A 22,075-nucleotide genomic window follows, 5' to 3' on the forward strand; every position below is an offset into this window, starting at 1 on the left:
TGAACAGCAAATGTTTGGGGGTTCAGAAAGTTGCCCAGGTCGTATGGTTGGTAAGGGGTGGAGCCAGGATTCGGGCCCAGATCATAGGAGACTGGATGAGGTCTGGGTCAATGATATCAGAGGAAAGGCCTACCCCACCCACCCTGAAAGCCCAGCTGCTCACCGCATCCATCACGGTCAACTGCTCCACCACCAGCTTAGGAGGGAAGGCCGTAGGTTGGGCTTCTTCTCATGCTTCTTAGCCACAGGTGGAGATGGACTTCCCACTAGAAATGATGGTCCAGGTGACTCCAGCTCAGCAGCTCCCACTCCTGCTGCAGCCGATGTCGGCCCTTGCTCCAGCTCCAACACTGCTGATGGAGGGGACACTGGCTCCAGTGCTAGAGAGGGTGGTGTCAACGGAGCTGGAGCCAGCTCTACCTCCACCACTGCCCACTGCTCTGCTTCTGCTGCTGGCTGAAGCTCTGCACCTGGCGCTGGAGCGGGATAAAGAGAAAGGTTCACTCACATAGCTGACTTTCCATGTGTCCTTCTAAATACAGGAAAGATCCCACTTCCTTTCCAGGAATAGCCAGCCTGCAGTCCCCCTCACCCTCTGGCTCTGCCTCAGTGGCCTCCAGAAGCTCACACCAGTCAAAGGAAAGAGGGTCACAGCAGCTCAGCTCTGAATCAGGCAAGGTTTCCTGAATGTACATCCCCTTTAGCTTGAAAAAGAGACAGCCCCTGACTGGTCCCACCCTAGTTCTGGTCCAACCCCATCATCTCAAGGTCCTGAGTGTGGAGGCCCTCTGCTCCTGTTCTCATCTTAGAGCAGCACTGGATGGTGTGGGTGGCCTCATGCACCTGCCCCTTGTCTAGTGAGTTGGTGGACTTGAAACCATTGGGCAGCTACTCGATGACCTCCTGAGTGGAGTTCTGCAAAGACTGCCTGGGAGCTGGGCCAGAGGGAATCAGGGGCTGCCCGCACACTGCCACTGTGGTCAACCCCCAAGAGAAAGTCTGCTCCTCAGTTCAGGCACAGAGGTCATCCTGGCAAAGAACTCTGGTCAGGAAGGGAAGGAGATGAAACCTCTAGGGCTCAATAACATACGAGTTGAGCAGCTCACCTTCTCATGCTGCCAGCCATGACTGGGTATGAACATGACAGACCCACCAGACTTCCGACACCTAACAACCAGCTCCTGCCCAGGAATGGCCTGCCCCACATACTCTGCCTTCCCCACACCACACAGACACACAAACACACACAAACACACGATGAGGGGCCTGGATTTTGGGGTTGATCAGGTGGGATCACCGTTGTGTCCTGGTCTGCACTAACCTTTCCTGGGCTGCCCCATGTTACCCTTCACTGCCTCCTGTCAGACACCCAGAGGCATCAGGGATGAGGGCTGAGCCAATGTAGGCAACAATCAAAAAGATTCTTTTTCTGGGCTTTTTTGAGCCCAGATCCTGCAAAAGTTGGGATACAACAACAAAACATTTTTGCCTCTTGACTGTCTCCTGTCAAGTGAGCTGGATGGGGGACTGTGGGTGCCTGGTTACCAGAGTTCAAAGATCTGTTGAGGCCTAGGACCAAGGAGATGGGGTCATTTTTCAAGATTCCTATACCTGGACCCCTTACCTCAATCAGATTTCTCCAGAGCTGCCCCCTGAGCCCGGGCTGCTCACCCTCCTCTCTCATGTCACTTCCTGAACTGTACACAAGGAGCCTACACAGACCTAGCCCCAGCTCCCAAGAAACCTAACTCAGGTCCTTGCTTTGAGGAGACAGAGATGAATGCAGACATCCTTTAACTTACCAGTTCTTCATCCTGGGATAGTCCCTGTGCCTCTCAGGTCCTCCCCAGTCTCCAAACCTACACCAGGGGGATCAGGCTAGAATCTACTTCCTAGGGACCTCACTGGTGTATATGAGATAATATCTATTACCCCTGTGGGCTGGTGTCACATGTACATAAGGCACAAAATTAGAGATGGAAGAATAACAAGAAGGGGTGACAGGTAGCACAGAACACCACTCAAAACAGGCCTGGGTTCTAGCAATGTGATATTGGAACAGTCACTCCCAACTTGGCCTCACTTTCAGGTCAGCATCATGAGGGGGTTGAAACTAATGGAAATTTAGATACTGCCATCCTGTGGCATTAAACCATTCAATTGTTTACTGTTTTATGGAGAATGAGACCCAAGTGCCTCATCTTGGCCTATGAGGTGGGCAGCCTCCACAGTGGTACCCAGTAAGCCCCACCCATGGTATAGCCATCCCCGTGGAACCACTAAGTAGTTAGTAACTGGCTTCTGAACATAATAACAGCCAAAGTGATGGGATGTCTTGTCTAAATTTTAACTACACAAGTCTCTCACTTCCTCTTACTCCGTCTTTCATGTTTCATCTCTCTCTCTCTCTCTCTGTCGAATCCTTGTAACTGAGGAATCAAATACCAGTGTTTTGGGACTGCCCAATGTGGAGGCCTATAGAGGAGAAAAGCACGGGTGTGCCCAGGCCAACAGACAGAAAGAAACTTAAATTCTCAGTCCAAACTGAACTCTGAAGTCTGAGAGTGAACTTTGGGGCTAGTCCTCCCCCAGTTGAGCCTCAGTTGAGGCCACAGCCCCAACCTGTTCAACTCACTGAGGCAGAGGCACCAAGCTGAAACGTACCTGATTGCTGATCCACACAAATTGTGAGATAGTCAACATTTGTAGTTTTGAAATGCAAGGTTAGGGGCAATGAAGTCAGAGAGGGAAAGGTAACTGACACAGCCTACCAGGCCCTGGCCCTACCTTCCACCCCAGCTCCTGTTCTCTCCTCCCAGCCTCCCTCCAGCTGCACTGGCCACAATTCTAACCTCCTCTGGCCAAACTCACTTCTGCCTGTGAGACTCAGGACCAATGGTGCCATCCCCCTGACACACTGCTCCCAGACCCCTGAAGGGCTGGCTCCCTCTTGTCATTCTGGTCCTAGAAAACGTCACCCCAGTGAGGCCTTTCAGACCCTCCTACTCAGTGATGCCCAGCCCTCCCTCACAGCCCCCTGATGTGTTTCTCTACAGCACTTGCTCTTTTCTTGCTCCTGTTTTTGCTTTTGTCCATTTCCCCTCTAGGCTGTGAGCTCCTGGCAGGCAGGGACCACTTGGTCATTTTCATCCTGCACTTTGGCCCACCAGGGCACCTGGCACAGGGTGAGTGCTCAGTGCACAGCTGCTAAATGAGTACACGGGAAGATCTTGCACCCCTCTCCCTGCTTCTGACCAACTGTGATTGTGGAGATGAACACTAGAAATAGGAGGTACAAGTTGTTTCTGAGGCAGAGGGACAGCCAGAAAGACCTCTGCTTGACTCTTCTCTGCTCCAGGAGGTCAAGAAAAGTTCAGTGGACACCGTGTAAATTCCGGGTTTACAGGAGAAGGAAAGGACTTGATGTATATGTATATTATGTAATGGTTACCAAAATAAGTTTAGTTAACATCAATCACCAAGCAAACATAAAAGATTTTTTCCTGGTGATGAGAAGTTTTAGGATCTACTTTCTTAGCAACTTTCAAATGTACCACACAGCAATGTTAACTTGCATAGTGCTGTATATCAAGTATATCTCAATACAACTGAAAAAAATAAAAACAAAATCTAACTTGCCACCACTGACACAAGAGGCTGCCCGCCCCCTGGTGGCCAGCACTAGCACTGCAGCCCTCACCAAAACTCCACCAAACAGAAAGGAACCATTCTTCAGATGTGCTCAAGGCAGAGGCTCTCCAGGGTCCCAGAGGTAAAGGAGCAGGACCTGTCGGCTTCGAGAGAGTGGGGTGAATCTTGGGAGCCTACCTTTCCCCCCATCTTGCTGTCCCCCACCAGGTGTCTTCTTCATTCCTGAGGCATCCAACCTCAACCAGGACAATGACTCCCCCCTGCCTCCAGATGAGGACCCCGAGGATCCAACAAGAACTGGTCTTCTCCCTCATCTCTAGACTTGGTGTCCAGTGCTCTGGCATCTTCTTCCTTATCCCCAGTTCTCATTCACCTATGCCCCCATGTCTCCTCAGTTCTAAATGATCTCAAGTGGGTGGAAAGCATCTTCTCAACATTTCAGAGCACAGTAGGTCATGAACAGAGAACCTAGTCCAACAGACACATTGCGAGTGCATGGAACACTTGGAGTCACCTGCTGGATGCACTCCGTTTTATACAGGAGGACCCTCACTGAGGTATTCTCTCCTGTTCCCAATGCCTACACAAGGGGAGGATGGACTCATCACAGTTCTGGGTGCCCACAGAGGTGGACTGCAGGATCCCAGTCCTGTGCTCCCCAGGCTGGGCCAAGGATGGGTCTGGAACAGACAGATAGGCAGAAACCTAGGAACCTTAGGGATTCCTCTGCCCATCTCTGGGCATGTATCTAGGAGAACGAATGCCATGGTCCCCTGGGAGAGCTGCCTCCCATCTCTCTCCCTCCTGCCTCTTGTCACTTCCTCCGGGTCAGCTCTTTCTTGACTGCGCCTCCATGGCCCCCACATGAGAATTCAGTGTGAGTGGGGGTGCCTATGCACATGCTATGATGAGGAGAGGAAAATGATCTCATATGGAGAGGGGTGGGCAGCAATCCTCTAAGATCTTAATGCCTCTCATTGCCAAAGGAGACCTGAGGGAAGGGGCGGAGCCTTGGCCAAGGAAGCTGGAGCTCTGTCTAGTCTTTGGGACCCGGACTACCTCCTGTGGTCTGGGCCAGTACTTGCCTCTTTCTGGGCTAGTTTCCCAACAGTACAGTGAGGGGTAAGATGTGCAACAGCACAAGCGTGTGCTCAGCCAGGACAAGTCATCAGGCCCCATAGATACATTAAGTATGTTTTAATGTGTATTGAAGACATTAATATTGTTGTGCAATCATCACCACGATCCATCTTTAGTCTTTTCATCCTACAAAACTGAAACTCTATACCCATTCATGAATAACCCCCCATTCCTCCTCCTCCCAGCCCCTGGCAAACACCATTCTACTTTCTGTCTCTCTGAATCTAGCGATTTCAGCAACCTTATAGAAGGGAAATCACACAAGGTTGTATTTTTGTGACTGGCTTATTTCATTTAGAGTAATATCCTGAAGGTTCATCCATGGTGTGCCATATCTTAGACTTTCCTTCCTTTGTTAAGGATGAATAATATGCCATTTTATGTATATACCACATTTTCCATATCCATACATCCCTGGACAGATAGCCTAGCCGGGCCCAAAACCAAGCCCAAAATAAAATGGGGCCCCAACCAGACTTTTATCAACGGTCCCCTGGAGACTACTTTCTTAAGCCACGTTCCATATATTTACTAAGGATCTAGTCTTGGGCCATGAGTTGTTTTTCAGAAACTCCGTTTTTCCTCCTTGAGCAAGTTTCAACTGGTTTGAACCAGTGAGACCACAAGACGGCTGGCAAGACTCAAACCATCACTGCTGTTTGAGTCAAGTGACTGGAGGATGACGTAGGGGACCAAGAACTCAGCTGCCAATCATGTTAAGGACACTGCCTTTTGAACGTGGGATGTATGACAGAACATGAAAATCTACTTGCGCAAAATGTGTAGGACTGCCCCCAACCTCCCACACCCACTCCTTTGCCCTTAAAAAGCCCTTTCAACTGCCCATTGGGGAGAAGGATTTAACCTTTGGCTCCTGTCTCCCTGCTGGCCAACCTCGTAATAAAGCTTTTTCCCTTCTACAAGAGCGGTATCTCATGGTTGGCTTAAGGGGTGCATTGGGCAGCGAGCCCTTCCTCGGTTATGATACTTGGGTGGCTTCTATGTTTTACCTATTATGAATACTGATGCTATGAATATGGGTGTTGAAATATGTTTTGAAGAATATGCTTTCAACTCTTTGGGGGCGTATATACCCAGAATTGAAATTGCCGGGTCTTATATAATTATATTTTTAATTTTTTTTTAGGAATTGCTATACTGATTTCTACAGCAACTATATATTTTATCTTCCCAAGACAGTGCACAGGGGTTCCAACTTCTCCACATCTTGACCAACACTGGTTCTATTCTTTTTCTTCTTCTTTTTTTTTTTTTTTGGATGCCATCTTTTTTTTTTTTTTTTTTTGATCCATGAATGTGAGGTGGTCTCTCACTGTGTTTCTGATTTGCATTTCCCTAATGATTACTGATGATGAGCGTCTTTTCATACGCTTATTGGTTATTTACAGATCTTCTTTGAGGAAACGTCTACTCATGTGCTTTGTTCAAATTTGATTTGGGTTGTTTGATTTTTGTTGTTGAGTTTAGGAGTTCTCTATCTATTCTGGATATTAAGCCCTTGTCAGACACATGGTTTGCAAATATGGTCGCCCATCCTGTGAGTTGTGCTTTTACTGTTGATAATGTCTTTTGAGATACAAAACTTTTTAATATCCATGAAGTCCAGCATGTGTACTTTCTTATTTTATTGGCTGCTCCTTGGGGGTCATATCCTTGAAATCATTACCAAATCCTATCTTGTAAAGTTTTGTCTTATGTTTTCTTCTAAGAGTATTATAGTTCTAGCTCTTACATTTAGGTCTTTGATCTATTGGGAATTAAGCTTTGTATATGGTGTTAGGTAAGGGTCCAAGTTGATTCTTTTGCATGTAGATATCCACATTTTCCAGCACAACTTGTTGAAAGGGCTTTTCCCCTTTGAATAATCTTGGCACCCTTGTCAAACATCATTTGATCACATGAGTGAGGGTTAATTTCTGGGCTCTCAATTCTGTTTCCATTGGTCAATATGTCTGTCTTTATGCTATGACAATGCAGTTTTGATACTGTAGATTTGTAGTAAGTTTTCAATCAGGAAGAATCAGTCCTCCAACTTAGTACCTTCTTTCAAGATTATTTTTGGTATCTGGGCTTACTTGAGATTCCATAAGAATTTTAGGATGGGTTTTTTTCTATTTCAGCACAAAACGCCCTTGGGATTTTGGTAAGGACTGCACTGGATTTGTTGATCTCTTTGGATAATGTTGACATCGTCACAATAAGGAGTCTTCCAATCCATGGTGATGGGATGTCTTTCATTTCTAGCAGTGCCGGGTGGTTGTTCAGGTTGAGGGGGCGGCACTCCTAGAGGTAGTCGTGCAGAAACCCACAATTCCTCCTCTCTGTGCCTTCACCATTTCCTTAGAACTCATCGACCATCAACAGAAGAGAAAATGCATGTAAAATGCATGTGGGAAATTTGCAAGGACTGGGTGTGCCAGTCAGTGCGCACCCAGGATCCGAACCCGGGCCCCCAGTAGCGGAGCATGCGCACTTAACCGCTAAGCCACTGGGCAGGCCCTGGTGTCTTGTTTTAAACACATGACTTCTGTTGGTCCTTGATTTCCCCAGTTACACCCCAGCTGTCCTTTCACTGACCATTGTTGGTCACACACCCACTGCACCTGCCTCCAATCCTTCCCCTTCAACACCGTAATCTCACACACAGCTCCTCCCGACACTATCATGGCATCTCCCACCATACGTCCCCTATACCTTCCATACAGCCATCAAGATGCTTCACAAACACCATCACCATTTATGTCCAGTGGGCTGAGAGGGCTGCCCGTGCACTGGGAATCAGGAGTCACAGGGTCTGTCACTTGGCCTCCAATCACCTACTGTACCCCAGATGAAGGGCTTACCCTGCGGAGACACTCACTAGTAGCCAACTCCATCGAACAACAACATCTTTGCCCCAGGCTTCCTTCAAAATTATCCCCGCACTTTCTGCCCCAACTGCTCCTTGAAGGGTCATTTTGGGGCAGCCTTTGAGGCCACCTTGGTGATTTTGTGCCCAGGCCCAGACAGCTCTTGGCCCACAAACACTTTAACCATAACCTCTGAAATCATATAGCACAGGTAACCAGTGAATGGGTGCAAATTACTGGTTTTACCTCAAGACACCTAAGGAATATTTCACACCAGGAGCATCCACTTTTGGGTTTTACTGTGGGCTGATATCACAAGGCTCTCATCCAGTGAGCTTCTCTTCCCCAACCCCGTGAACAGCTTTCTCCAGGCTATATTGTGTAATGCATTATTGTCTCTCTCTCAGCCTGCTTCTCTCAGGTCGCAGGTCCTTTGAGTTTCCTGCTCTGACTAGCTACCATCAACCCATAGAAACAATGTCAGTCCTATAGCACTGGGTGTTCAGTTCTACTAGGATTGACTGACTGGACTGGGCACAGGTGTGGTGGCCCTACCCACACAAAATCAGGAAACTGAGGCAACTAAGAGGTATCAACAACCTTAACACAACATGGACAACAACTCCATAAGAACATATCCTAGCCCTTGAACAACAGTCTCATGAGTCTCTCGCCTAAATGGTTTTAGAAAATGGCCTGGCCCTAGACTGTCTATACCGGCCAAGGAAGGAGGGGTTGGTGCCTTTCCTAGAACCACTTGCTGAGTGTACATCAACAGAGAAGTTCAAACCTACCTCCACCAAATGGCCCAAGAGGTTAAAATATTGCATAATATTACCCAAATCTTTGAATAGATACCAAAGGCCCCCGAGATCACTGACCTATTTTCATGGCTGGTCTCTCCATGTTGTGGACAATGGAAATGGACTGGATTTTAGATTGTTGCTTGTATAATCATAGGATTTCTTACTATAGCCCTCGTCGGATGTTCACTCTCTTGGCTACAACCTGCCATACTCCTAATAACTCCATTAATTACACTTATTAAATATACTAACCAACTTAAAATTAACCAATACCCTGATTAACTTTAAAAATTCAAAATTTTTATGTGGAAAATCTGCTTAACGTAGAATACACCGTTTTAAGCATTTCAAAGTATACATTTCTGTGGCTTTTAGCACAATGATTATGTCATGTGGCTATCACCACTATTTAATTCCAGAACATTTTCAACACCCCCAAACAAACCCATACTCATTCACACTCTATTTTCTGCTAACCCAAACCCATGGAAACAACTCATCTGTTTTCTCCCCCTATGGATTTCCCTATTCTGGACAGTTCATTCAAATGGCATCATGTTATCTATTGCCTTTGTGGATGGCTTCAGTGAGCACACATGTTTCAAGGTTCACCCATGGCCTAGTATGTAGCAGTACTTAATTCCTTTTTATGGCTTATAATATCCTATATTATGAATAGGCCACATTTGGTTTATGCAGTGATAACTGGATAGAAATTTGGATTTGTTTCACTTTTGGACCATTGTGAACACTGTTGCTTTGAATGTCTATGGGCAAGTTTGCTCTTTTGGACATATCTACCATGGGCCTCTCCAGGTCAATGGTAATTCTAGGTTTAAGATTTTAGAAAATGCCAAGTTGTTTTCTGCAGTGGCTGCATCATTTTACTTTCCCACCAGTAATGTATGTGGTTTTCTCTTTCTCCACATCTTTACCAACACTTGTTATTTTCCATTATGTTGAATATAGCCTTCATTTTGAGCATGAAATAGTATCACATTGTGCTTTGAATTTGCATTTTCCTAATAATTAATGATACTGAGCAACTATCTTGTGCTTATTGGCCATCTATGTATTTCCTATTCCAGTTGCTTACCCCGTTTCATTGACTTGTCTTTTATAATTGAGTTCTAAGAGATCTTTATATATTCTCAAAATAAGAGCCTTCTCACTTATATAAGTTGCAAATAGTAGGAGACATCAAAGACCCACTTTTAACAATGGATAGAATATCCAGACAGAAAACAGGAAATAGCAGACATGAAAACATTAAATACTAAATGGAGCTATCAGATACACACAGAACATTTTACTGGACAGCAACAAAATGCACACTCTTCTCATGGGCACACAGACTATTTTCCAGAACAGATCACGTGTTAGGTCACAAAACAAGTCTTAACAAGATTAAGAAGACTGAAATAATACCAGGTAACTTTTCTAAACACAGTGGCATGAAACCAGAAGTCAATAACAGAAGGAAAACTGGAACATTCGTAATACGTGGAAGTTCAACAAAAACTCTTAAACTTAAAAGTAGATCGGGGGCTGACAGGTGCTGTAGCGGTTAAGTGCATGTGCTTCGCTGGTGGTGGCCCGGGTTCGGATCCTGGGCACGCACCGATGCATGCTTGTCAGGCCATGTTGTAGTGGCATCTCACATAAAGTGGAGGAAGATGGGCAAGGATGATAGCTCTGGGCCGGTCTTCCTCAGCAAAAACAGGAGGATTGGCATGGATGTTAGCTCAGGGCTGATCTTCCTCACACAAAAAAAAGGTAGATCAAAGAAGAAATCAAAAGGGAAATTAGAAAACAGCTCAAAACATACAAAAAGAAACAATAGGGGCCGGTCCGGTGGCGCAAGTGGTTAAGTGTGTGTGCTCCACTGTGGCGGCCCGTGGTTCGCCGGCTCAGATCCCGGGTGTGCACCAACGCACCGCTTGGCAAGCTATGCTGTGGCAGCGTCCCATATAAAGTGGAGGAAGATGGGCACGGATGTTAGCCCAGGGCCAGTCTTCCTCAGCAAAAAAAAAATAAAATAAAAGAGGATTGGCAGATGTGAGCACAGGGCCAATCTTCCTCAGAAGAAAGGAAGGAAGGAAGGAAGGAAGGAAGGAAGGAAGGAAGGAAGGAAGGAAGGAAGGAAGGAAGGAAGGAAGGAAGGAAGGAAAGGAAGGAAGGAAGGAAGGAAGGAAGGAAGGAAGGAAGGAAGGAAGGAAGGAAGGAAGGAAGGAAGGAAGAAAGAAAGAAAGAAAGAAAGAAAGAAAGAAAGAAAGAAAGAAAGAAAGAAAGAAAGAAAGAAAGAAAGAAAGAAAGAAAGAAAGAAAGAAAGAAAGAATAAACACACCAAAACTTCTAGGATGCAGAAAAAGTAGTAGTAAGAGGACAGTTTATAGTGATAAACTCGTACATTATAAGAGAAGAAAGATGTCAAAGAAACAACCTGACTTACAACACACAGCATTAACAAAAGAAAAAAATGAAACCCAAAGTTAGCAGAAGGACGGAAGTCACCAAGAGGAGAGTGGAAAAAAATTGAAAGACAGTATGGAAGATCAATAAAAGTAAAAGTAGAGTTTTGGAAAAAATAAAATTGAGAAACCCTTAGATAAAATATCTAGGAAAACAAAGATAGATGACTCAAACTAAATCAGAAATGAAAAAGGAGGCATTACAACTGATGCTTCAGAAAGAAAAAGATCAGAAGAGACTATTCTGAACTAGTGTACACTCATAAATTGGGTAACCTAGACAAAATAGATAAATTCCTAGAAACAACCTATGAAAGCTGAATCATGAAGAAATAGAAATCTTGAACAGATCAGTAACAAATAAGCAGACTGAATCAGTAATCAAATACCTCCCAACGAGAAGGGACTTCTCCACTCTGCCTGACCTTAGCCAGCCTGCCCCAGTGCCAGGCTGACTCCCGTGGACCTAGCTGGCTCCCTGTAAGTTTCTGCAAATCCAGGCCCCTGGCTCACCCTGGAGCATGCCAGCTCTGGTGGCCTCAAGCAGCATCCTTGACACCAGGCTCCCACCAGGCTCCTGGGAACCCAGGGCCCCATCTCAGCCTAGGAGCTGCCATCTTAAACAGCCCAAGGTGGCTCTTGTGACCACAAGTGGTGTCCTTGGCACCAGGCTCCTGGTGGGCTCTGGTGAATCCAGACGCTGGCTCACCCAAGTTCCTGCGTACTCCAGGCAGCCACAGGCAACACTCAGTCACAGGCAGCTTTTGTACCAGGGCACCCATTAGGCTCCCACACCCCCAAGACCCCAAGTCACTCCAGCACTTGCTGGCTCCAGCAACCCCAGGTAGATTCCATGGCACCAGGCTCCCCAAGAGCTGCTGGGGAACTTAGGCCCATGGCTCACCACACCACCTGCCAGTTCCAGGAGCCATAGACAGCTCTCATGGAACCAGGCCCCTGGCAGGCTCCCACAAAATCAGGCCCCCAGTTTACCCAGGTGCTTGCTGACTCAGGCGGCCCCAGGCAGCTCCCATGGCACCAGGCACCGGCAGGTTCCCATGAACCCAGGCTTCCATCTTGACCCAGTGCCTGCTGGCTTCTGCAGCCTCAGGCAGCTCCTGTGGCCCCAGGATCCCAGCAGGCTCCCAGGAATCCAGACATCTGGCCTACCACAGCACAAGCTGTCTCTCTTGGTGCCAGGCTCCTTGCAGTCTCCCATGAACCAAGGCTCTCAGCTCATCCCAGCACTGGCGAACTCTCATGGACCTGGATGACTCCTGTGGCTGCAGGCTCTCAAGGAGGACCTGCCAAACCAGGCTCCAGTGGGGCTACTCATGAACTCAGGGTCCCAGCTGTGCCCAGGGCCAGACACAATACCATAGACCTAAGCTTTCCACTCACCCCAGTACCAGGCTGCCCAAGGACTCCAGCAGCAAGCCTGCACCTGGACACTACCAGATGGCCTACACAGGACCCCTAGATGGGATGACTGAGAAGGCTTTGGTTTGCTAAAGCCAGTCTGTAAAGAGTGGAAGAGGTGCCTACTTCCTCAAATTTGCAAACACCAATGGAAGGCCACAAGGATCATGAATAATCAAAAACCCATCACACCCCCAAAGAAAAAGAATAAAACTCCAATGACTGACCAAGCAATGGAGATATAGGAACTATGTGACAAAGACTTCAAACAACCCTCTTTGAGAAATTCATAAAACTCTAAGGAAACATAGATAGACTACTAAATGAAATAAGGAAACAGTGCACGAACAAGTGAGAAATTCACTATGGAAACAGAAATCATTAAAGAAAAACAAACAGAAATCCTAGAGTTGAAGAACACAATGTCTGAACTGAAGAATTCAATAGAGAGCTTCTAGATCAGATTCAACTATAACAAGAAATAATTAGTGAACAAGGAGATGTGTCATTTGTAATCATCCAGTCAAAGAAGCAAAAAGAAAAATGGGAATGGATGGGAACGGGGAAAGGCAGTGTGAATTATGGGATACCATGAAAAGAAATAGATAAGCATTATTAAAGTACCAGAGGAGAAGACAGGGATAAAGGAAAAGAGTGTTTACTTAAACAAAATAGCAGCTGACACCTTCCCAAATCTGGAGAGAGATTTATACATCCAAGGTCCTGAAGCCAATCTGTCAACCTAAAATTTCAAACTAAAACTTTCTTCTCCAAGACACATTATAACAAAACTATCTGAACTCAAAAAAAGGATCAAACAACATGATCAAGTTCAACATGATGCAAATCAATGAATGTGATACACCACATTAATAGAATGAAAGATAAAAATCACAAAATAATCTCAATCGATGCAGAAAAAACAGTTTGACAAAATTCAACAGCCATTCATGAAAAAAATTCTTAATAAAGTGTTACAGAAAGAACATACCTGAACATAATAAAAGGTTTACATGACAAAACCCACAGCTAACATCATATTGAACAGTGAAAGTTTGAAAGCTTTCTTGCTAAGACAAAGAACAAGACAAGGGTGTCCAGTCTCAACACCACTCTTCAACATACTGCTGCAAGTCTCACCCAGAGACATTTGGCAACGAAAAGAAATAAAATACATCTAAATTGGAAATGAAGAATCAAAGTGGTCTCTGTTTGCAGATGATATGATTTTATATAGAGAAATATGTAAGGACTCCCCCCCAAAATTTTAGGACTAATAAACGAATTCACTCAAGCTGCAGGAGACAAAATCAACATGTAGAAATCTGTTGCCTTTCTGTACACTCACGATGAACTATCTAAAAAAGATATAAAGAAAAAAATCCTATTTACAATAGCATCAAAAACAGTAAAATACTCATAAATAAATTTAACCAAGAAGGTGAAAGATCTAGACACTGACAACTATAAGACATTGATGAAAGAAATCAAAGACACAGAGAAATGAAAAGATATCTCATGTTCATGGATCAGAAGAATTAATATTGTTAAAATGTCCATGCTACCCAATGCCATCTCAAGATTCAATGCAATTCCTAGTAAAATTCCCATGACATTTTTCACAGAAATGGGACAAACAATCCTAATATTCATATGGATCCACAAAAGACCTCCAATAACCAAAACAACCCTGAGAAAGAAAAAGCTGAAGGCATCACATTCCTGATTTCAAATTTTATTACAACTCTATAGTAATAAAAACGGTAATGATACAGGTGTAAAAAGAGACACATAGACCATTAGAACAGAATCAAAGGCCCAGAAATAAAACCACACACATACACTTTGCTAAAAGTTGATGAGTCAGCTAAGAAGACTCCATGGGGAACAGATAGTTTCTACAATAAATGGTGTTGGGAAAACTGGATAACCACATGCAGAAAACTGAAATTGGACCCCTATTTTACAACACTCTAAAAGTAATCCCAGGGCCGGCCCCGTGGCTTAGCGGTTAAGTGCATGAGCTCCGCTGCTGGCGTCCCGGGTTCGGATCCCGGGCCCGCACTGACGCACCACTTCTCTGGCCATGCTGAGGCTGTGTCCCACATACAGAAACTAGAAGGATTTCTCTGTGCAGCTATGACACAACTATCTACTGGGGCTTTGGGGGAAAAATGAATAAATAAATAATTAATTAATTAAAAAAATAAATAAATAAAAGTAATCCCAAATTGAATTAAAGACTTAAATGCAAGACAGTAAATATAAAACAACTAGAAGAAAATATAGAGAAAACAGCCCCAAGAAACTCATCTTGACAATGATTTTCTTGGATATAACATCAAAAGTGTAAACAACAAATGTAAAACTGAACAAGTGGGATGACATCAATCTAAAAATCTTCTGCACAGCAAATAAAATAATTGGCAAATTAAGGGGTTAATATCCACAGTATATAAGAAACTCTTACAACTCAACAGCAAAGAAACCAACAAAACAATATGAAAATGGTCAAAGGACCTGAATAGATACTTTTCCAAAGAAGACATAAAAATGGTTAACAGGTACATGAGAAGATGCTCGTAATCACTCATCATCAGGGAAGTAAAATCAAAACTACAATGAGATATCACCTCACATCTGCTAGAATGGTTATTTTCAAAGAGACAACAGACAACAAGTGTTGACGAGGCTGTGTAGAAAAGAGAACACTGTGCACTGTTGGTATGAATGTAAATTCCTACAGTCACTATGGAAAAAATTTGGAATTTTCTCAAAAAATAAAAATAGAAATACTATATAAATGAGCAATTCCCCTTCTGCTTGTATATGCAAAGGAAATGAAGTCACTATTCTGAAGAGATATCTGCACCCCTATGTTCATTTCAGCATTAATCACAAACTGAGGACGTGGACACAATCCATGTGTCCATCAATGGATAAATAGATAAAGAAAATGTCAGACATATGTATATATACATGAAATATATAATGGAATATTATTTAGCCATGCAAGAGAATGAAATCCTGCATTTTGTAACAACACAGATGGAACTTGAGGCATTACGCTAAGTGATATAAGTCAGACAGACAAAGACAAATACTATATATTCTCACCCATATGTGAAATCTAAAAGAGCCCAACTCAAAGGAATAGAGGCTAGAATGGTGTTTGCCAGGACCTTGGGCGTGGGGGAAACTGGGAGAGGTAAGTCAAAGTGCACAAATTTCTAGCTGTAAAATGAATAAGCTTTGGGGATCTAATGTACAACATGGTGACCATAATTAACAATAATATATTATAGACTTGAAAGTTGTTAAGAGAGTAGATCTTAAAAGTGATCGCTAGAAAAAACAAGTTAATTATGTGAGGGAATGGAGGTGCTAACTCACTGTATTGTGGTAATTCTTTCAGAAATCATCATCTTGAACACCTAAAAGTTACATGTGTTATATGTCACTAATATTTCAAGAAATAAAAAAAATAATCTCTCAACAAATTAAAACCCAGGACCATATGACTGCAGTGGTGAATTCTACCATACATATAAAGAAGTTTTAAAAAGAAGCCTTCTTACACTCTGTCAAATATTGAAAAAGAGAGAACACTTCCAAACTCATTTTACGACGCCAGAATTACCCTGATACCAACACTAGACAAGGACACTAAAAGAAAATAAAATTACAGACCATTACCCCTGATGAACATAGATACAAAAATCCTCAACAAAATACTAACAAATTGATTTCAACAGCGTATTAAAAGAATTATACACTACCACCAAGTGAAATTTATTCCTGATATACAAGGGTAGATTAACACACAAAAATCGATCAATGTAATATGCAACATCAAGAAAATGAAGGGGAAAAAACATGACCATCACGATTGATGCACAAAAACCAGTTGACAAAATTCAACAGCCTTTCAGGATAAAACACTCGAGAAACAAGGAATAGGAGGAAAAACACACAGCAAACACAAAACTCAGTGATGGAAGACTGAAAGCTTTTCCTGAAAGCGCTAAGATCAGGAACAAGGCAAGGATGCCCACTTTCACCACTTCTATTCAACACAGTACTGAAGTTCAAGCCAGAACCATGAGGCAATAAAAATAAATAAATAAAAGTCATCCAAATTGGAAAGAAAGAAATAAAACGATCTCTGTTTGACGATGATATCATCTCATATGTAGAAAATCGGAAAGACTCCACAAAAAGCCGTTTGATCTAACAGAGAATTCAGGAAAGTAGCAGGATACAAAGTCAATACACAAAAATTAGTTGCATTTCTACACATGAACCGGGAGCTCTCTGAAAAGGAAATTACAAAAACAATTCATTTATATCAGAAAGAATAACATGCTTAGGAATTAACTTAACCAAGGAGGTGAAAGGCTTGCACCATAAAAACTACGAAACACTTCAGAAAGAAATTAAAGAAGACATACATAAATGGACAGATATCCCATATTCATGGATTGGAAGGTTTAGTATTGTTAAAGTGTCAATATTACCCAAAGCAGTCTACCGATTCAATGTAATCCCTATGCAAATCCTAATGATGTTTTTTGCAGAAATAGAAAAACCCGTCCTAAAATTCACATGGAATCTCAAGGGACTCAGAATAGCCAAAACAATCCTGAAAAAGAAGAACAAAACTGGAGGACTCACACTTCCTGATTTCAAAACTTACTACAAAGCCACAGTAATCAACAGTATGGTATTGGCATAAAGGCAGACATAGAGACCAATAGCATAGAATAGCTAGCCCAGAAACAAACCCTCACATATATGGTCAAGTGATTTTTGACAAGGGTGCCAAGATAGTGCAATGGAGAAAGGTTTCTTGTCAACAAATGGTACTGGGAAAACTGGATATCTGCATGCAAAAGAATGAACTTGGACCCTCATCCAACACCATATACAAAAATTAACTCAAGGGTATAAATGTAAGACCTAAAATAAGAAAACTCTTAGAAGAAAACAGGACAAAATCTTTATGACACCGGACTTGCCAATGATTTCTTGGATATGACACCAAAGGCACAGGTAACGAAAGAAAAACAACGGACAAATTGGACTCCACGAAAATTTTATAAGTTGGTACATCAAGAGGCACTGTGCATAGAGTAAAAAGGCAACCCACAGAGTGGGAGAAAATATTTGCAAATCATATTTCTGACAAGAGACTGGTATCCGGAATATACAGAGATGTCTTAAAACTGAACAACTAAAAAACAAGCCAATTCAAATATGGGCAAAGGACTTGAAGAGACAGTTCTCCAAAGACTTATGAATGGCATATAAGCACATGAAAAGACGCTCAACACCACTAATCATTAGGGAAATGCAAATCAAAACCACAATGAGACACCACCTCACACCCACTAAGATGAGTGCTACAGGAAAGACAGAAAACAACATGTGTTGGTCAGGATGCGGTGAAATGGGAATCCGTGTACACTGTTGATAGGAATGTAAAATGGTGCAGCCGCTATGGAAAACAGTATGAATGTTCCTCAAAAAATTGAACATAGAATTATCACATGATCCAGCAATTCCACTTCTGGATATACACCCAAAAGATCTGAAAGCAGAGCCTTGAAGAGAGATTTGTACACCCATGTTTATAGCAGTATTATTCACAATAGCTAAAACGTGGAAACAACCCCAGTGTCCACTGACACATGAATGGATACACAAATTGTAGTATATCCATACAACAGAATATTATTCAGCATTACAAAGGAAGCAAATTCTGCAATATGCTACATGTGTATTAACCTTGGGGACATTATGCTAACAGAAATAAGCCAGTCACAAAAAGAAAAATACGGTATGATTCCACTAACACGAGGACCTGAGATTAGTCAAAATCACAGAGATGGAAAGTGGAATGGTGGCTGCCAAGGGCTGGGGGAGGGGAGAAGGGAGACTTACTCTTTAATAGGTATAGAGTTTCAGATTTATAAGAGTAATGGGGATGAATGGTGGCGATGACTGTGCAACAGTGTAAATGTATTTAACCTCACTGAAGTATACACTTAAAAATGGTTAAGATGTCACGCTTTTTGTTATGTATATTTTAACTCAATATACAAAAAGAAAAAAAAGAAATTAGCTATCAAGGCACAAAAAGACATAGTGGACTTTTAAATACATATTGTTAAGTGAAAGAACCCAAATGGAGAAGATTATATACTCTGTTCCATAGTTTTCATATATTCCAATCACAAGACATTCTAGACAAGGCAAAACCATAGAAACAGTATAAAGATCAGTGTTGCCAGGAGTTGGAAGGCAAGGGATGAAGAGGCAGAGCACAGGGAATTTAGGGCAATCCAATTCTTCTGTAGGCTCTGTCATGGTGGATACATGAGATTATGCATTTGTCAAAATCCAAGTACGTGACAGTGAGACAGTGAACCCTAATGTAAACCACTGACTTGGTTACGAACACTGTAGCAGCATCAGCTCCTCACTTGTAAGGAATGAACTGCACTAACACAGGTGGTCATGCAAGATGTTAACAGTAGGGGAAACTGTAGGGGAGGAGGGAGAAACGCTTTGCACTGTCTGCTGAATTTCTCTGTCCATCTAAAACTTTCCTAAAAACAATCTATTAATTAAAAATTAATCAATGGAAGGTAGGGAGTGGGTAGAAATATGGAGGAAACAAGAATATCAGAATATTAATGTGTTGAAGCTGGATAATAGGGACATGGGGGGCTATCACACTTTTCGGTTTAATTTGTGTATGTTAAAGGTTTTCCACAATAAAACATTTTTAAAGCTCCAGGTTAAATCTAGATTATATGTACAAAGAATCAAAGAATGTGAAGAAAACATATTTTTGAAGCAAGTACTCAAGGGGTACACTGAGGGAATGTGCAATCACACTGGATAGAGAGTGAACGTCCTGGTTCCACCAGGAAGGTTCAGAGCTCAGTGAGCAAGGCAGGGGACAGCACAGTCAGGGAAATGACAGATAATGAACACGGAAAAATGTTCGCCCTCGCTGGTCACAGAAATGCCAACGATGGGCCCTGACAGAACTGCCAGAAGATTTACAACGTTGTGACACTCACAGTTAGAGCGGGCTCAGGGACAGTGTACCACGTCCTGTGAGAAGCCCAATCATCACCGGCTTTCTGGAGGGCAAACCTCTCAAACCCTGGAACTTGCAGGCCACCGGCCCAGCTGTTCTGTTGTACAGAATCGGTCCAAAAACAAAGGTATTGGGTAAAGATGATAGACTGAATAAACACATGTAGAGCCCCCTTGACATAAAATCCCTAAAAAATGACCCAAAGATTCCTTGATTGTTGAATAAATTCATAATAGCCCTGAGAACCATCAAGAGAGCTGACATTTTGAGGAAGACATCAAAGAGAGACAGCAGCTGGTGACCGGGGACCCCAGTGGGGAGCTCCTGGTGGGCCATGGAAACCAAGCCAGAGCGCCCTCTCCCTCTCCCCCTCCTCCCCCTGCCGCTCACCTAACACCTCCTGTATCGCCCCTCCACTCCCAGCCACTGCCCACATCACACTCCAGGAACACAGGAAGAGGGGCACAGGGTGCCCTTTCCACCAGCACATCTGTCCTCTTGCTCTCTGCACCTCCCCTGGCGGTGAAGCCCAGCCCTGCACCTCCTCAGGGCCCAGCATGCTCCTCCCTGACCCTCAGGCTCCTCCTCTCCATCCGGTCCTACCTGCAGCAACTGTTAGCTCATCTCCACCTTACAAACAAAACTCTCCCTTGGACGCATGCTCCTTTTTGGCTATTGTCCACTTTCCTGACTCCCCTTCATGGCTAAACCTCTTAAGTAAAGTGTCTCATCCCTACTGCCCTCCCATGGACCCCCTTCACCCACTCTAGACCCAGCTTCATTCCCACCCTCTCAAGGAGACTGAGGTCACCAGTGATCCCATGTGGCCGAGTCCAGCCATCTTCTCTCCATTCTGATCAGAGCTGTATCCCACCCAGCAGAGCACCCCTCCTTTCTGCAATACCCTTTTCCCCTCGTGGCTCCTGCGACTCCATGCTCCAACCTTTCAGTCTCCTTTCCTGGACCCTCTTCAGCTGCACCTCTGTAAACACGGCCTGCTCCTAGGCTGGGCCCTCGTCCCTTCTACAGCTGCAGTGTCTCCAGGAGACCTCATTCAATTCCATGGTTTTAAACATCTCTGACCTCATCCTGACTCTGCAGACACACTGATGCAACTTTAAGAGGATAGGTGCTGGCTCCCCAGTGTCAGCACCTAAGAAGTATTTCAGACTCGATTCCTTTCAAAATTTTACTGTCATATGAGTTCCAAAGTAGCATCAAATATTTCCAAAAAGGAGGAAAAATTTGGCAACAATAAATAGTAGTGAACAAAGTAACCAATAAAACGTCTACTTGCATATAACCATTGTTGCTTGATGGGGAAAATAAGAACATAGAACTAAGTAAGATCAGACAGTCTCGAGCTGGGGAGTGGAAGGTGATGAGTTGGGAGTGTAGAACACAGGAACGGATCGATTCTAAGCATTTACAGAAAGAGAGGCAGAAATCGTTGTTCCTAAAAGCTGAAAGACACCCACTAGAAGAATAGAAAAATCATGAGAAAGCCTAACAAATTAAAAATTAAATTAAATGGTAGACTCAAATTCCAATTTATTGATAATCACAATTGTAAATGGATCAAATTGCTCTATAAAAAGATGAAGGCTCTCAAGTTGAGTTAAAATATAGTTATAAAATAAAGGTATATAATATGGTTGAAAATAAGGAGATAAAGAAATAAGACTTTAAATGGGACAAAAAGGGGTTTTCTGAGTTGATAACTGTCACGAACACTTATGCACCTCACAATATGGTCTTGAAACATAAAGCAAAACTGGACAAACAAGAAGACACAGGCAGCTCCAGAATCACAGGGAATCCTACCTTACCTCTCTTAGAAATCCACAGGTCAAGTGATACAGTAAGTTAGGAAACAGATCTGTTGACAAACACAAAAAAGCTAGATCTAGCCACAGCCTGAGGGACAACAACATAAGCAACTAGTGGAGAGGATACATTCTCCTCAAACCACAATGAAACAGTCACCACAATGGACTGTGTGCTAAGCCACAATGAAATCTCTAAAGAGTCCAAAAAGCAGAAATCTATGTGACCATATTACGGGAACTTAAAGCAATAAAAGTAAAAAATAATCACAAAATATTGGCTCCCCTACCCCAACTTATCCACTTGAAAATCTGTCCACACCCTTCTAAATCTCTCAGGTTAAAGAGTGGATCTAGACAGACAGGACAAACTCTTTAGAAATGAACAGCAGTGAGAGCAGCATGAGGCAAATCCATGGTGTGGGGACTAAGGGACAGAAGAAGGGACATAGCCTCCACTGCAGGTATCAGGGAATATCAACTGTACACGAAGAAGCTGAGCACTTCCCTCCAGGAGCCAGAACAACACCACAATAAAACCAACATCAGCAGAATGAAGTGAGGATTCACGAGGCGGGAACAACAACGTAGACCTGAGCAATAGAGTCAAAGGCTGGCTCTCCCGAAAGACCTGTAACAGTGAGAAACCTTGTACAGTCTGACCAAAAGGAACAGACAAAGGCACCAAACTGTACCATCAAGTACAACAAACTATGGAAACAGCTTTAACGTGATAGGAGAACATAGTGGATATCTCTGACCAAGACATCAATAGTCCTCA

General features: G+C 43.4%; 1 protein-coding gene across 7 annotated transcripts in view; it reads right to left on the bottom strand.

The window, feature by feature from the left end:
• LOC131420733 (ral guanine nucleotide dissociation stimulator-like) overlaps window positions 1-22,075 on the bottom strand; it is a 396,596-nt gene that overhangs the window by 137,805 nt on the left and 236,716 nt on the right. For 3 of the 7 annotated variants that reach the window (XR_009223634.1, XR_009223633.1, XR_009223632.1), the window contains exons 1-2: window positions 19,449-19,532; window positions 164-476 (exon numbers count right to left, since the gene is read on the bottom strand). The exons of 3 other annotated variants lie outside the window; for them this stretch is intronic. The gene's annotated coding sequence lies outside the window, so the exon portion shown is untranslated. Of the gene's footprint in view, window positions 1-163; window positions 477-19,448; window positions 19,534-22,075 lie in introns of those variants that run through there. One more of the 7 variants, XR_009223631.1, reaches the window with a different exon arrangement.

Source organism: Diceros bicornis, chromosome 24 (assembly GCF_020826845.1).
Source record: "Diceros bicornis minor isolate mBicDic1 chromosome 24, mDicBic1.mat.cur, whole genome shotgun sequence".
Classification (NCBI taxonomy): Eukaryota; Metazoa; Chordata; class Mammalia; order Perissodactyla; family Rhinocerotidae; genus Diceros; species Diceros bicornis.